The sequence below is a fragment of the Harpia harpyja genome, chromosome 18 (assembly GCF_026419915.1).
Source record: "Harpia harpyja isolate bHarHar1 chromosome 18, bHarHar1 primary haplotype, whole genome shotgun sequence".
In the NCBI taxonomy this organism is placed as follows: domain Eukaryota; kingdom Metazoa; phylum Chordata; class Aves; order Accipitriformes; family Accipitridae; genus Harpia; species Harpia harpyja.
The window spans coordinates 18,806,415-18,821,109 of NC_068957.1; positions in this window are offsets into that span (position 1 = coordinate 18,806,415).

Below are 14,695 nucleotides of genomic sequence, written 5' to 3' on the forward strand. Positions count from 1 at the left end.
CTCCCCAGCAGTAGCTAACACTGTTATTAGGGTCAAACATCTATTTAATCCGCAGTGGCAGCAGGCAAACAGCTTATACCAGCACCTGAAACTCTTCTGAAAACAGCCTCAGACCAAAACACAGCAGAGGTGGTACCAGCTCTGAGCCAAAACCTTGCCCTGTTCATGTAGGAGTGGCTGTCCCACCAGCCCTAGGAGTTTTTGTCAGTCTAGGTATGAACTTGGGCAAACCTGCAAATCTCAATACTTTGTCCCTGACAGACCCCACATTGCCATCAAGAGTCAAGAAAACAGGGAGCCTAGTAGTCATGCCAGACACACGATCACTTCTGAGGGTCCGAGAGCAAGACAAAGAGCTGCCATGTTCACCTGAGTCGTTCCCAGCAGGGAAGCTGTGCCGTGAACAAAACCAGCCCCCCCTAGATGAGGTCTCTGGTTTACCTGCTGCTCTTACAGGTAGGCTGGGAGGGAGGCACAGAGAGGAATCCTGCTCAGGCCCTCTGCCTGAGCCTGCTCGGGGTTTTAAAAGGACAATTTTGAGAATAAAGACAGACAAAAGCAGCCTAGCTAGTAACTGAACTCTCCAAGAAACATAAGCTTTCTACGATATGACAAGTATTGTCAAAGGTAAAGAAAAAAGATCACGTTGTGAACATCCCAGTAGACCTGAGTCTCAGCAGAACTGGACATCTGTCCAGTTCTCCAGTAAGTGCCATGTCAACCGTCTGTGGGTTTTCCTGTCAAGCAAACAGGGACAGGATCGCATCCTTCTCTACCCAAGGAATGGCAGAGACCATCCCTTACCAGGGGTACATATAGCAGTTGCCATTTTGTTAGATGTGACAGTGCTAGAAGCCTTGAGCTGCACCCTTCGGAGCTGAAGAGGCTCTCCCAGGGTGAGAGGGACAGACCTTTTCTATCCCAGGACAAGGGGAGACAACACAACTTCTCAGTACCTGGGAATGAGACTGTGCATAAGACACCAGCTAGAATGGAGTGCAGTCCAAAGCCCTTTCTCCTGCATTACAGACAAAAATAAAAAGATCCAGCTGAAAAACATTATTCAGCAAGTAGACAGGCATCTGGGATTCAGTGTGAATTTCAAGACTGACCGAGGCTGGCTGAGAAGTAATGTATTTAATTATTGAGAAACCAAGACAAGGCTGATTCTGCTGCGGTCCAGCCCAGCTGTCTCCCCCCAGCTGTGTCTGGGCTGCAGAGGAAGGTGAGGGGGGGGCTTGGCACTGGGTCCCACTGGAGTCCTGCACCCCCCGGGCACGGACCCTCCAGACGGAGCCTGCACGTACAGGAGGCACCCAGAAAAGCTGGTGCTCCTGCTGTCCACCGCCACACACACCATCGGACAGCTCTGCGGGGAGATGCCGTTTTGCATGATGGTTTCGACATCACCACATCAACATCCTCATTACAGAAACTGCCGCTGGTTTGCTCCATCTCCCGTGTGCTCGGGCTGGGGCCAGGGCCTCCGGGCAGCAGCTGCGGATGCAAACAAGCCAGCAACAGCGATCGTCAGCACCATTTCACCAGGAGCTTCACATCCTCCTCCTGGTTGTCATTTCTGATTTTGCAGCCCGCTGGCCCACACCATTTGCATCCGTTGTCTCTGCAGAGTAAGGACAGAGCCAAGCTTTTTGTCACAGAACTTTGCACGCTCAGAAAGCAAGCTTCTTCCATTCTCTTGGTAACGCTGGAGGAAATTTAGCACGCTCCCACCTTGCTGTTCACTACTGAAAGGCACTGGTCACCTGGGGTCAGAGCTGGCCAGCTAATTTAAGAGCACAGACATAAGATGAGGCTTCATGTAAGGGGCAATGGAGACACTGCCCAGTTCGATGGCTAACCTTGCAATTCAGAATGAGAGGCATCTCCCCACAGAAAATAATCTGTTTCCTCCATAACCACCCTGGAGATGTAGAGAGATGCAGGAAGTAAAGCAAATCTCATTGCCTATGGGAATTTGCAATGTGAAAACAGTATCAAGCCTAACTCCGGTATTCACCCATGTTAAGGCAGAATAGAGGTCAACCAGCAATCCGGCTTCAACCAAAGCAAGAACTCTTAAAAACCAGGCTCCTGACTCCAGCAGTACAGACATATTTATTTATAGAAATAGAAAGTTTTAGGTTTTTCAGAACATTTCTCAGTAAATAGGGCCTTGGGTTCCACTGCATGATAAGGGAACATAAGGAATAAAAATAGGTAGAGAGCCCTCAGGGAAAGAAAGAAAAGTGAACATTAAATCTGTTTGTGAAAATGCTTTTCCTGTAAAATAATCTCTTTCAAGCACATTGGCAGCAGTTCGTTCAGCAAAACCCAGCAACCTCAGGAATGGACAATTTTTGGAAAGATAATTAAACAAGAGGTCAAAACACATCTGGGGAAGCGGGTATGGCAATTACTTAGCCTCGATGCTTAACAGTAGCTGAGAGACAAATGTATACAGCACCCTTCTGGGCAGTTTAGGCTTCCATTTTCCTATTCCAGTGGCTTAACTGCTTCTAAACTAGCTAATATCTAACCTACAATGAAACAGCCTTTTCCCCTTTTAGCTAGACTGAAAAGACAACCTGAAAGGCTTCCCATACTGTGGGAAGCTGACACTCCAAAACCTGTCCAGGCCTTTGACCCCCCCCCCATTCTGATCCAGGCTGTCTTTAGGTCACATTATTTAGTGTGAGAAACCAGACGCAGCCACCTTGATGCCCATCAGAGTTTCCATCTGCATTGAGGGAAGCCAGCTAGCTATAAGTGTCCTTCAGTGACTTTTGCCATGGAAAAGACTTCTGTGCCCATGCAGTTTAATAGAGGGGAGAAATGTGGAGCCCAGCAAATGGAGGGATGCCCCAAGAACACAGGAAACCGCACCGGTTCTGGTCTCAATCAGCAGACTCTCAGCTACTTCTAGACACCAGCCACTTGCAAACTCAATGCTGACCTTGCTTTGAGCAAGAGGTCAGTCTAGATGACTTCCTCAGATCTCTTGCCCTGAGATCTCTCTCCCCTACAGTTACGAAGAGCCTACGTAGCATTGCAAAAATGCCCAAAGAGGAGGAAAACAACCAGCAGGAGGGTGCTCAGCAGCAATTTGCTGTTTGCTGACTGGAAAGTGGGAGATGGTTCAGGACCCCCAGGCAGGTCATTCCTGAATGAACTTGTAGGGAGAGGCATCCTCCAGCCCCATGGGAAGGAGCTGGCTACTCCACCCACGTCGCCTGCGATGGCACAGCACCGGCGCTGGAGAAGGCACGAGGGGAGCTCCTGCCCCTTCCTCCTCATGCAAGGGACGAAGAGTTGAAGTCAGTTGAGGAGGAGCAAAGAGGAAAATGGCAGATGGGAAATAGAAACTAGCACAAGGGGGTAAATCTGCAGTCACACTGCCTTCACCACTTGTTAATTAGTCCTGCTACCCTGCGATAACTAAATCACTGGAATAACAGTGGGTCCATTTGGGAGCCTATTTGGAGGCCTCAGGGCTGGTTTTTGTGGCTCTTCATGGAGGTGTAATAACACAACACCTTTTTGTATTGCATAGAGAAATGTACTTTGAATCACTCCAAGCTATCAAGCCAGAGCTGAGCCTTCACAGTTGCCTTATTGCCAAGAAACACTCAGCTTCCCCCCCCGCAACAGTTATATACATCACAGCTTTGATCTCAAGGGGAATGAGTACAAGATAGATGCTTCCCTGATGGTTAATAATGAAGGCTTAGGTGGGAGCACTGGGCATCAGGTAATGCTAGCTGCTAAATAGGCTGCCTGCTGTAGAAGCAGTAGACCAAAATACTTGACCTCGTCTTCCCCAAGGCACCTGCCATTAGTCCCGGATGCACAGCTTGCCTTGTGTTGCCAGTCAAGAAGATAAACCCATGAACACCAGCCTCTGCAGAGCAGCAAAGTGAAGTGGTGTTATGCCAAGAAAGGCAGGCAGGATGATTCAGAGTTGCTTTTAAATTACAGGCTTCCTTCAAAGTGGCAGCCATCTGCAGTCACACAAACTGCAAGACAAGTGCCTAGGGGAGACAACTCTGTTTCTTTACTAAACGAAGTGGAAGAGGCACCTTACTCACTCTCACCCGCTCTAATTGCTACAGTTTCCATCAATTTTTAGGCCTGAATGTTGAATAAGTAACAGAGTTCCAATTTTAAAACCGTCCTCGGTTCTTCACTCTGTGCAAAGTCAACGGGAAATAGAAAAGAAAAATCTAATCCAAAGCTTTGATCCTGCAGATTACTGGAGATGCTCATCACCTTTTGCAGACACCCACATGGTGGAATGAGTTTCTGTCTCCATGATGCTGCTTGAAGCCACACAATTTTCCTCAGACTGTTAGATTTCAGGTGTTCAGAAAGAAGTGGGCCAACCTCCGGGACTTAATTGAGAGGGCTCTTGGGACTCTTCCCCTGGCACAGGGTGAAAGAATTGCTTTGACCCTGCAGCCTAAACTGCATAGCTAGAGACACAGGTCTTCCCAATACATCATTTTTTAATTCCTCATCAATGCTAAATGCAACTAGAATTCCCCAGCAATGGTACTTGACCATGACCTCTGTTATCGTCCCAGTGACCATTCATTCGTATTTCTTGCATGAAGATGCTTCTCTTCAACTTCCAGGATCTCATTAGAGCTTTATCTACTACATTGAAAAGGCTCCCCTTACAACTTTTTGTTCCAGATGTGGAAAGTTAAGACTTGCCTCTGTTAACAAAAACCTATTATTCTAATAGCTAAGCAAATTGCTCAGGTTTCTCAATATAGCATGTTAATCAATCCTTCCATTATTTTGGTAAATCTTCTTAGAGGGGACCCTGATTAACCCCAACCCTTTTTGAACTGCTGACCTAGACAGACTCTTCATATAGCAACTATATTAGCACAGAGGCAATATCCCTTTCCCAGACTATATGTGCTCAAGAACCACACTAGCATTTTGACTATAGGTGAACTCATATTCAGCATATTTTTCCACTGGCCATCCTTTGCCATCTCTCCCCATGGCACTGTCCCGACTTGTGAGCTGGACTCTCATTGCCAGTGCCAGTCCCAGTCAGCTGATAAGTATCATGGAAAGGGAGAAAAAGATGAGCTCTGGAGAGCACCCACAGTACCAGCAGCTAAGGACCATTAATTAGGCAGTTTTAAATCCATCTAACACACACAATATTCACTTTCACACTCTCTAGTCACTTAATATGAAGGGCTCTGTGGTACCAAATTACTTGTCTTGCAGAAGTCTGTGTATATTCTGTTGTATCAACCCAAGTGTTTTCATCAACAAAACTTGTAGTCTCACCCCCAAAATACTACATAAAGCTCCTTTCCGTTTCCCTTAACCCACAGTGGTAGGAATGAAGGAAATTTTTCCTCCTATAATTCACTATTCAGTCTAATTCTTTGAGATTTCTTCCAGATAACATCAACAGTCCATAAAATTTGTGATTCTCTGTATACTTTCAAAATCCAGCTGGTTTAGTCACTGTTTTGTTTGCATTAGCTTGAAGCATAAACACCGAAGACTTAAAAGCATCCCTATTCTGAGCAGGTTAAAAAAAAAAAAAAGACAGAAAAAGAAAACAGCAACAAAAAATAACTCCTTCCCTCTGCATCTAACATGCAAGCCTAAATTCATTTTTATTTCAAAGCACTGGCTGTTTCCTGTTATTAAATGTACCACAGAGGCTACAGGATAGAAGACTACAGAGATCTGCCATAACACCATTCTGTGTAATGTAAAAGGAAGAAATGGCTGAGGCTCTTGGCAGACTATTCACACGTTTAAGCGTCAGCAGAATGAGGATGCATCAAATTTGCAGGATGGTAAAAACAATGGAGAGAAACGATGCTTACTTGTGGCTCTGCCCAGGCTTATTTTTCAGAAGGGCTTGTTTTAAAGTTTCCTTTTATTAGAAAGAATTCATCAACAACAAGATATGCCTAATGTTAATCGTGTATGTCAGATTCTGCAGAACATTTACATATCTTTGGGTTTGTGCAAAATTCTACAGAAAGACCCCCACTGGAATAAGTCTTTGATCAGGCTGTAATGCTGTTTCCACTCATAGAGGTGAATCAGCAACAAGCTCAGCTCACTGAGCTTTTATTTCTACAGCTGAGGACCAAAGGCCTCAAAGATATGCAATCAGCTCCACTAAAAGATCAGAAGTAAAGGACCGAGGGGCTCTGAAGCTAGCTGCAAAATCAAAGAGATATGTTCCCATTTTGCTTCTGTTTCTTTTTGCAGATCACCTTCAGGGACTTGGACCATTTCTACAATTGGCAGTGGGTCTTCCCACCCAAGAAACTCTTCCTTTAATGAGCATAGGGCAGAAGCCTAGGAAAACCTTGCACTTTGTGGTCATAAATACAGTTGTGTCCCCTCCCGCCCCAGTCCCAGGTTGCCTACTGTCCTATCCAGTTGCTTTTAACAGGTTTTGCTTTTAAGCTTTTTTTGACCACTTCTTCCCCACCTGCCCCTCATCCCCGCTGCTACTGGGCAGTTCCCAAACTCTTCCCTCGCTCTGAGGCAAGGAACTTGTCTCTAAATTCTAGCTCAGATTTATTTATGACTGCTTTATACTCTTCCATTCTTACATCGCTGTTCCTTTCCTCCTGCAGAACACAAAATTTAGATTAAAAAAGCCAAACAACAACAACAACAAAAACCCAACAAGATCTTGTCTTGATCTTGTAATCTCCAGCCTGGAAGCTATGTGCACACTGGCAAGATGTAGATTTGCTCTTTTCTGCAGGTATGCATTTTGTAGTTTTTAAGAGGAAACCAGAGGGAAAAACTGATATGGACATGAAAAATAAATGTCTGCACCAAGTTCAGCTTGCTTAGGGCTCTACAGAGCCTGTGTTGGGAAAAAGGTCTTACTCAGGTTTAACTCTGAATAAGTTACCTTCTGGAAGGCTTAAATTCCTTCTCCAGCTAAAAAGAAAGTTTCCCCCTTTCCTAGGCAGGACCACTGCTCCATGGTGTTGGTTTTGCAGGAAGCCACCGGCAGAAGGAATCCATGACGAGCTCTTTCCTTCTTGGAGCACACCGGGAGAGGTCTCCTCCCGAGAGACAGGGCTGGGAACGTGGGGATTTTGTCTGCAGGAGTTCTCACACTGTCAAATTGCAAGCAAGTAGAAATCACTGTTCTACGTGGATAATTGATATTTAAAGCTCCCAGAGGTGGGATGCGATGCATGAATTTCAGGGCTACAGCAGGTTTCCCTACAATGCACTTCTTTCCCAAATTACTTACTTCCCTTCTGGTATGCTTTAGCAGCACACATTGTAATTTGTTTGCCTCTGATGAGTTTGTCGCTGTTTAGAGCAACAATGAAGACACAAATGGCATTTAGAACTTTCACTAGACAGATTAGAGGCATTAATTAAAACTCATTTGATTTCAGGCACGATCATTTGTTTTCCTTCAATCTGCCATCAACAGTTTTGGTGCCACCTTATCTTTTGCAATGAAGCTTAACTGCAGCAGCCCTTTTAGCTGAGGGCTCAGTTATCAAGAATCTATTGTCTTCTGGCACCAGAGAGAGGGAAGCTGGGCCATTCAGAAGACAAGACAGAGGGGATGGCTTCACAGGCTGAACTAGAGACTTAAGAGGGAAGGTTGAATGTACATTGCACAAACCAAGTTAAGTGGCTTAGCTGAAGACAAGGTGTATTACCTAGCTTTATATTTGCTTATCTATAAACTTACACACTTGTGAGAAAGTCCTACCTTATTTAACGGATAATATTTCCTTTTATCAAGCTTTTTATTGCTCCACCTCCCAGAAAATTTCACTGACATTTCAGTTACATAGGCTAGCTTTAATGCGTGACAGGAACACACCATGCCCTGTACAGACCCTCCAAAACCACTGCTGGTCTTACCATAATGGGCTTAGCCTGAAAGAAGAGTCAGGGAGCTGGATTAGCTCTCTAGAAAACCAGAGCTCTCTGTCCTAGTTAGAAAACCAGAGCTCGCTCCTAGCCTGGTTTTGTCTGACACTTTTTCATTGCACTGTCATGGGCAGGCTATTCTACTGTCTCCATCTCCCCTTCCTCTTCCCTGTGGGTTCTTGGCAGGGAGGTTTCCTCTCCCTGTACAGTGGTACAGATGATCACTGTGAAGCACTTATTTCCAGCGTTGAAGGGGTGCACGCACACACACAAAAATTCAGGACTTTCCCATAAGAATAACTTCTTAAACATTCACTACTAAGTGATTAAAACAACTCGCATGGTCCTTCTAGCTATGGTTAACCCAACAACCTTTACAGAAGATAACTTTGCAGAGATTTACAAATGAGACAATTTTCTACCATGAGATAGTTTTCTTTGGGAACTCACATTTTAAATGAAGGTTTTCATCATTCCTCTCTTCCCAGGAGGTACCAGGCACCTCCCCAAGCAAAGCAATGCCAGCTCCATGTGCACTCACAATTCAGGGGGTTCTTTTCCAGCTGAAAACTTGATGCAGATTAAATTTGAAATCCTGTTCAATAATCACATCTTTCTTCACCACTGTTTACTACTGTGTAGAGAATTATTTTGAAGTTTTTAAGCTTTTTTTCTTGTTTTTTAAAGAAAGAAAAAGTACAGGTAGTTCAATCAGTGCACTGGGAGATAAAGTTTCCTCAGATTTCCCAAACCTCAGGTTATTATCCTCCGAGATTACAACAGGCTGTTTCCTACATAGCTAAAGCAAGAGAAAAACAGAACTTTAAATAGAGCAGTAAGCACCCAAGGGCCCCACGTCTGCAAATGAAGAACATGAAGCACATGAAGAACTCAATTTAGGGAGCAACGTGGTGGATCCACCCAGAGAAATAGCACCATTGCTCCTACAAGGTCAAGCCATGAGAAAGAACCACAAAATTTGTAGGGCAATGGAGGTTTAAGGGAAGAAACAAAACCAAAACTCATCTCTAGCTGTACTATATAGAAGACAAAAGCGCTGATCATTTTTCCAAACACTGTAATCTGACTTGAAGGCCTTCTGTAGAAAAGGCATTTGCTCTTCATTTTTAATCAAATGGATTGTTTTCCTCCTTAGAATGGGGCTGAGCCTTTTAACATTGCTGCAGAGTAGAGACACTGCTAATAAATATTTAAAGACTCAAAGCTTTAAGTGAAAAGAAGGATTTGTTGGATAATATTTCACTTTCCTTAAACTGTTTGTTCACCATTAAAATTGAAAATTTTAATTTTATGGTGATTGCTCAGAGAGCTGATGTTCAGACACTTCCCCAAGAAACCCGAGAGCCAGGAAAGCAGTCTATAAATAACTGCCTTGGAAATAAACTTCTGTGAATTGGACATAACCCAGATCAGATTTTCAAGCGTGTTGTAAATTACCCACAGCCAGAGCATAGGTCAAAAATGTTTACTAGCATTGAGCTTCATTCCTCAGATTCACCTCCCAGGAGTATTTTAAACCCAGAGCAGACAACAGGGAGGTCTGAGGTTCGGTTCTGCTTGCCCTCAGCCCCAGGTGGTTATTTATTCCTGTGCTGACACAGCAGTATTTTCTCCTGGCCTTGCACTAGTGCAAATGTCCATAACAACCAGAAGCATCATCTGAATTTTCTATTATATTAATACTGAAAGGATTGCTTGTGATTAAGGACTGCTTATGATTAAGCTGACTTGAAAAGTACTACAACAGCCTTAGAGAAAAGCAGGAGAGCAGAATTACACGGGAGGAGAGAAGGGAGAAAGGGAAAGGGAGGGAGGGCTTGCACCATCGCTCTCCCGAAGAGGACACAGAGGGAGCTGACAGATCTCCTCCCTAAAAGGAGTGGAGTAGTGGCTATGTGGGATAACACATGTTATTTTAGGTGCCATTTTGTACCACAGTCATTTAGCTCCAACACAGGCTGTCTCTGTCGATGAAGGGTGACCCAGCAGCACTGCCAGAGTCTCCTGGGGAGGTTGACTCCGGTCACTTGCTCAAGGCACAAATTGACTCGTTGGCTTTTATGGATTAGTGCCTGAACTCCCCCTGAAGTCTTGGCTCCATGAGTACATCTCTCCATTCATTTTTTCCAGGCTGCAAATAATTAAAGTTGTTGATTTATAGAGTCCCACCTCCCTGATCCCTATCTGCTGTGCCCATTGTGAAGCTCTCCTTGGGCACACACAGTCCCTTCTCTCATGTCTGGGGAGTTCTCAGTATGCTTCAGACACCACAGCAAACCAACCAGAGAAAATATTAGGAAAAAAAAAAAAAGTGGAAACCATTCAGAGGTGTTGACCCAGCTAAACTGCTGAGGGAAGGATAGGTCCTCACAAGTTCATGGCACAAACTACCAATGGGGTTGGCATGATGATTGTGAAGTCCTGCCAGCTGGTTTGCTCACTAGCCTGGTTTTATCCAAGGACTGAGACAGCCAGTGCTATCATGCCAGACTCCCAGTCACACAGCTTTGCAGCAAGGTGGCCCATTAAGAGACGGCCAAACCTACAGCCCCATTCCAGTCAATCAAACTGTGCTGGCATGAAGGGGTGGCAGAATTTGATCCTAAATCTACAAGATCATCAAGATGACGTCAGTACCTGAGCAAGACAAATTGTGTTCCTGTCCTGCATTCCTTGCACGTTGCAACCTTAGCTGGAAAGCTCAAAGCCTTGAAGAGAAGGAACACTCAGGCCCATATTCATTTATAGGAAGAGCATAGGTAGCACTTACCTGTCGAATCAGGATTCATAGCTGGGAGCTGTGATGCTTTTTAGAACAAGCACACATCACTAACTCTTCATGTTTCCATGAGTTTGACACAGCTTTCAAGATAAAAAGCTGATGTGAAGAAACATCCATCAAAACCCCTTGGGAGATGCTTTCTGTGATTTCTAAGATAATCCTCTGCAGTTTCAAATTATGATCTAAGCCTGAGCTGTGGAACTCATGCATTTTTTCAAAGAGACGAGCCTAATTTAGAAAGAGTGTGTCATATATTAGACATCGCATCTTTCAACTGGTTGTATTTCCATGCATGTGAGAGAAGTTTACAATATGCTTCAACTCAAACAGCATATTCACAGTTAGTCATACAACCTTAATTGCAAAGAGGGCTAGCCAGACCAAGACAGAGAAATTTCCTAAGGTAATATAGGGATGCTGCTTTTTAAGATTGCTTTGTATTAGCTTAAATGAAAAACTCTCAGGACGTTTGCAGTAAAGTTTAAATTATCAGCTTTAACTCAAAGTTCAACCAGTGCAAATCTGATGAAGCACCATTGCATTCTGTACAGTCACCTCAGGTTCCAGCCCTCATCTGCCCCTTTGCATCCTACTGTCCATCCGTGCTCTTATTAAGGCTCCCAACATCTTCTGAACAAAGCATAGGCCTGACACAGCAACTCTACAGGCACCAAACACGTATGGACAGCGAGGTGTCATTTTCCCATTGCATTCGGAGCATAGGTGTGTACATTCCCTGTGGAGTCAACACAGGGATGAAGGCACTTCAAAGCCCAGCATATCCCCAGCATCTGACCCTTTGGGTCTCTGAACCTCTAGAAGTACCTCCTTCCTGCAGCTACAGGGTCCGTGGTCCCAGACTTGGCAATTCAAGTTAGGAGATTAAATTCAGAAAGACGAACCCAAGCTTCTGTGCCTTCTGAGCACCAGAGACTGGAAAGCCCACCTGCAAACAGTCATGGCAGATCTTTATGTCAGCAGGTTCCTTCCTCCATCAGGGAAGTGACTGCACTGCACACCAGTGAAAATCACCCCTCTGAAGCAACCACCGGGTACATAACTACCATCCTTCTTGTATTTTCAAAATAGTGCCCAAGTAGCGCAGAGGAGTTTGGCTAGTTCTCTCGGTGAATTTGGCTGCAAATTAACCTTCATAGCAGAGCGCTGTTGGCTTTGTTAGAGCTGGCAAGTCAGCGCCTCCAACCATCCATTAGTGAACGCTGTTAGCAAGAAAAATATGCCAGGGCACTAGGTCAGGGGAACAGAAGAGAAAACCCAAGTAGGTCAGACCAACTGGAAAGGCCAATTCAGTCTTAACTCAGTCTTAACTATGCCTCACATCATACACCTCTGACAGTCCTGGGATTTCAAGAGAAAATTGCAGTGTCTCCCTCTGGAACCAGAGCAGTGGTTTCATCCATCATAGCTGCTGATGTGAGCAGATAGTGGAGACCGTGAGGTCCCTTTCTCTGAATATTTGTCAACTATTGACTGCGACATGCAGTAGGTCCAAGAGTTATAGGGAGAGCTCTCAGCTTTTCCAGTTCCCTCCCAAGTCAATCAGCTGGAAGGGGTGTTCTAAGACCACATTTATTAAGCTGAGGACAAGCTTCAAGTGCCACTGCTTCAAGTACCTATGACTCAGGGAGCTGGCTGGTGGTATCAGTTAGGGATACACAGATTAGAAATGTCCTTATCTCTTCTCTGCACATCCTTCCCTCAGATTTTAATGTTACTATGACAGACAGTTTGGTCCCTAAAGGATAAGATAGATAGTAGCAAGAAAGGGAGGTAGAAAAGGTGAATAGGGCACAAGGATGCCCTGGAACAAGGAGAAGGTAGAAACTTTAGATGCAATATGGTTAAGGCAAAGAAAACAAACAAAGGCATAGTCACGAATGTTGACATAGAAAATGGGCAAATGGAGAACACTGAATGTTCTTACTTTATGCTCAGTATGGAGTTAAGTGCAAGGGCTTTGACTACAGTGGGTTTGGATGTGCTGCTTGAGACTCGTTTCACCCCAATTTTAACTAACCAAAAATAAAGTTTGACTCCTTTTCTAGCCAACAGAAAGGGAGAGCAAGAGAGACACACCTCCCTCCTCCAACAACAGGCATCAGAGCAAGGCAGGATGAATCTTCTCCCATGAGTGAAGAAGGAAACAAGCTCCCTCTGCTTAGCTGGATGCCGCTGGCTGGAGTTAACCTCTCTCTATTAACAGAGTCCTGGTCCAGAAGTATTTCTCTAGGACACTACACCACTAATTCCATCAGCAGATGGGAGCAATGGGTTTGCTGGAGGAGAGAGAAACATCTTTCAGAGATCTGTTTCAAAGCAACCTTCAGAACTCGAGTTCACATCAGCAAGCCTGGACAAGCCTCTATCCCATACACAGTGGCAAGCCAGCTTTTCAGCTTATATTTAACTTAGTTCTTGCTCTGTATGATGATGTTTGAGCTTGGTGATCTACCTGACCCCTTAAAACCTGCAAGAGCTGCTGCCTTCTCTGAGCTGTGTTTTATTGCTTTATTCAGAGTCTGAAGTGGAGATGGCAATGTCTAAATTTAGAATAACTTCAGCAGCATGGTGTGTCTAGCCATGCTTGCACTCCGCTTTCTGAAAAGATGATGACCAAACCAAATCCAGATTTCCTTTTAATCTGGCCTATTTTAAATCAAACTGAGAAGAAAGATATTAAAGCTGCTACTGTGAAACATGCTGCTCCATGAATTAGTAATTGTGTTTACCTTCTACATTGGGAATTTTTTGCCTGTGTTGCTGTTTCTTACTGCCACTCAACATGAGGAGCTTTTATTCGAATTAGACTATTTCAAAGCACTTTTACACTCATGTAGAGTCAGGGACTTATTTACTTTCTGACAGTTATTTACTTCCCGTAAATATTTCACAGCCACAGGATCTCCCAGATGAAAGCAGAGTTTGCTCTGTGCTCCTGTTCAGGAGTCTAATTAAAAACGGAATAAAATGGGAGGGACAGAGCTTAAGCGCTAACTGCAATGGACGTGTCTGGAGGGAATTCAGCAAGGGGAGCCTGTTTCTTGGCACAAATATTGAAGCCTCTGCATAAAAGCAGAAGAAAAATGCCCAACACAGGAACTGAAAGCCCTGAGATGGGTAGGGAGAGAAGGAGAGAGGCTTTCAGAGACAGCAGAGCTATGAGCCAACACTGCTCCTGCACAAACTGTATGCTGCCGTCACTGAAGAGTTGGTCCTGGTTGCCATTTCACATCACCAAAGCCAGCCACCTCCGTTTTGCCTGAACGCCTCTCCCACAGCACAGATTTGAAGTCATCAGCAGCATCTCCCTGCCCCTGTGATCCCACCAGCCCAGAGCCACCACCACAGGGACAAGGCTTCTGCATCCCACCTGTGAAAGCTGAGGGCATATCCTCGCCTGGGGTAGGTCACTAACACCACCGATGTCCAAATATACCTTAGTATCTTCAGTGGCTATGGGACTTTTAACAGAATCTGTACTTTCCCCAGCATATTAATGACTACAACAGAATGATAGGCACTGCAAAGGACTCCATGGTCGTGCTGCCTCTATATTTGGATAATTTCCCACAATCACTGCTCCAGAAAAAGCCAGGGACTTCAAAGTAATCAAATAAAGAAGAAGAAAAAAAAAAAAAAAAGATCAAGCATTACTTTCCTTGTTTTTTTCAGAAATAGCTTGTTTGCTGTTGGTTAAGGAAAGATCACTTACCATAGCTGTCTAGAGAGCAAGGGCAAATTGCAATTTGCTTAAGGTTTTGAGCGAGTATTTTTCACTTAAAAGAGTGCATTTGGAGACAAGGGAGATTATGAACAATCCTTTAACAAGATCCTCAAGCCATCAGGCTGTTTAACATTATTGATCAGTGCAGCCAGAGCACATTTTAAAAAAAATCTATCATATTAAAATGGAAATAGCTTTCTTGTTCTGACTTCTCATAAACTTCATTTCACTTT